Source organism: Diachasmimorpha longicaudata, unplaced genomic scaffold, assembly GCF_034640455.1.
Source record: "Diachasmimorpha longicaudata isolate KC_UGA_2023 unplaced genomic scaffold, iyDiaLong2 ctg00000129.1, whole genome shotgun sequence".
In the NCBI taxonomy this organism is placed as follows: Eukaryota; Metazoa; Arthropoda; class Insecta; order Hymenoptera; family Braconidae; genus Diachasmimorpha; species Diachasmimorpha longicaudata.
Window position 1 is genome coordinate 67,501 of NW_026973941.1, and position 2,500 is coordinate 70,000.

Consider the following 2,500-nt stretch of genomic DNA (forward strand, 5'->3'; position numbering starts at 1 on the left):
TGGTGGAGGGGTGGTTCCACGTGGTGGAGGGCGGAATCGGTTGGTGGACGGGTAATTCCACGCGTGGGTGGGGGTTCGGGGGGACAGGCTGCTTCGCAGTGCGAAGGGCATGGACGCTGCGGTTCTCGCAAGTAGTTCCAGCCACGCGCTAGTAGTCGGAACCTCCCGCAACGGTGGAGGCCGGCGAAACCGCGACGCCACACGTGGGGGTTGGGTCAGGGGAGTGGGTGGGTTTCCCTCGGAAAAGGGACGGTTCGCGGGGTGGTGCGGGGGAGGGGGGACTGGCTGCTTCGCAGTGCGAAGGGCATGGACATTGCGGTTCTCGCAACTAGTTCCAGCCACGCGCTAGTAGTTGGAACCTCCCGCAACGGTGGAGGCCGGCGAAAACGCGACGCCACACGTGGGGGTTGGGTCAGGGGGAGTGGGTGGGTATCCCTCGGGAAAGGGACGGCTCGCGGGGTGGGTCGTCGGGTGGGATGGGTGGGTTCCCCCTTTCTGAGGGTCTGCTCCCTCTCTGCTCCTCTTTCGAGGGGAGTCGAGGCGGAGCACTCCTTCAGCGCCTCCACCGGGCCCCGATCCGAGCTCCCCAGCTCGGCGGGAACCGGGGGGCCCCCTCCCAGGGACGGCGCCCAGCGTCCCGAGCTACCCAGCTCGGTGCCGCGGGGAACCGCCCCCTCTAATCCTTAATCCTCTTATTTTTACTTTTTGTTTTTACTTTTCAGCTTTTCAGCTCCTGCCTTCTGGCACGGCCGGCGACCGTCTCGTCAACTTCTAACCATGGCAGAGCATTATTTGAAAACAATTCCGGAGTCTAAGCTGCCCCCAATCGGATCTCCGGGGGGGCACAATGATGCGTCCGTCGTGCGGCGAAGTCTGCGCATCGCTTCACAGCATGCCAGAGTAACAACAACAACATCTACGGTGACTACATCGAGGGATCCAAGGAGGGTGGTGCCCTCAAGGGTTCGTAGTCGCCCGCCGTGCGTCGGGGTACTGCCCTCCCGACGAGGGAAAGGTTCCAGCCTTCGTGCTGTCCACGAGGACGTCGAGGACGTCGCAGACAACGCGGGACTGACTGCGCAGCCGAGTCAGCCAACGCCGGGATCTTCAAGAACTTCAACCGGTGAGTCCACTCAATTATTAGGTAGGGTTCGCGAGTGCCACGTTAGTTTAAGTAGGATCGATAGTCATCGCGTCGCGACCGGAGGCTCACCGGTACCCCCCGTACCCCCCGTTCCAATAGGTCATCCTCCCCGTACCCCCGCGATCGAGGGACCGGGCGCGCAACGCGACGTTAGAATACTGCAATTGAACATGTCCCGCTCAATTGCAGTCACCGGGGAGGTCTTCCAGTTAATTCGCAAAGAGCGTCTGGACATATTGTTGCTCCAGGAGCCGTATGCCATTCGTGAGGCGAACACCTGGGCCATCCGCGGCCTAGGAGTCGGAATGCGTATCGCCGCGAGCTCAACGGAGCGACCGTGGGCGGCCGTCGTTGCGTGCAACTCCATCGTGGAGATTGCTTACGTGTCCCAATTAAGTAATGCACATTGCGTTTGTGCTGAAGCCCGCGTCCCCGGTGGATCCTTCTTCGTCGTCTCCAGTTATTTTCAATACTCGGACGACATAGAAATCCACCTGAGGCAGCTTGAAAAGGTTCTCAGCTGTCTCAGGGGTCGCCGCGTTCTGGTGGCGGCCGATTCCAACGCCCAACACTCCCTTTGGAGCCCCAGGACCACTGACCGTGGTGTCCTCCTGGGTGAGCTCATCGAGTCTTTCGGTCTCCGCGTCGCGAATGATGCTAGGCAGGGCCCCACCTTCAGGAGTGCCGCAGGTACGTCGTTCATCGACGTCACACTGGCCACTCCTGGCATGTATAAATTCATACGTGCATGGAGGTTGGAGGACGAGTGGTCCACCGGTGACCACACGTCGGTTTTCTTTCGTTTAGCGATCCGGAGTTCCTCACAGCGCGTCAATAACTCGGGAGTCGGCGAGGGCTCTACCATGCGGTTCAACGTTCGTCGGGCCGACTGGAAAAAGTTCGAAGCGACCCTCGATGAGGAGGCCCGTGAGAAACTCGTGGACCATCCGCTGGATTCTACAGCGGATGTTGAGAGAATGGCAGAAGTACTGGGTGACGTACTCACCAAAGCCTGCCAAGATTCGATGCCGCGCCGCAGACATTACCGTCGCGCGAATCCGTGGTGGACCGAGGAGCTGACCAGCAAACGCAAACTGGTCAGTCGTCTCCGAAACGGCTACCGAAGGGAGACTAACCCTGACGCGCGAAAGATTAAACAGAGCAGGTATCGTGTAGTCCTGCGATCGTATACCAGGCTACTTAGGACAACTAAAGAAAATAGCTGGCGCGGTTACATAACGACGGAAAGCAACGCGAATCCCTGGGGCTTCCACTATAAATACGCGGCTGATAAATTGCGCGTAGGCACGGTCCTCAGCACACTTAGAACCGCGAATGGCACGACACTTACAATGC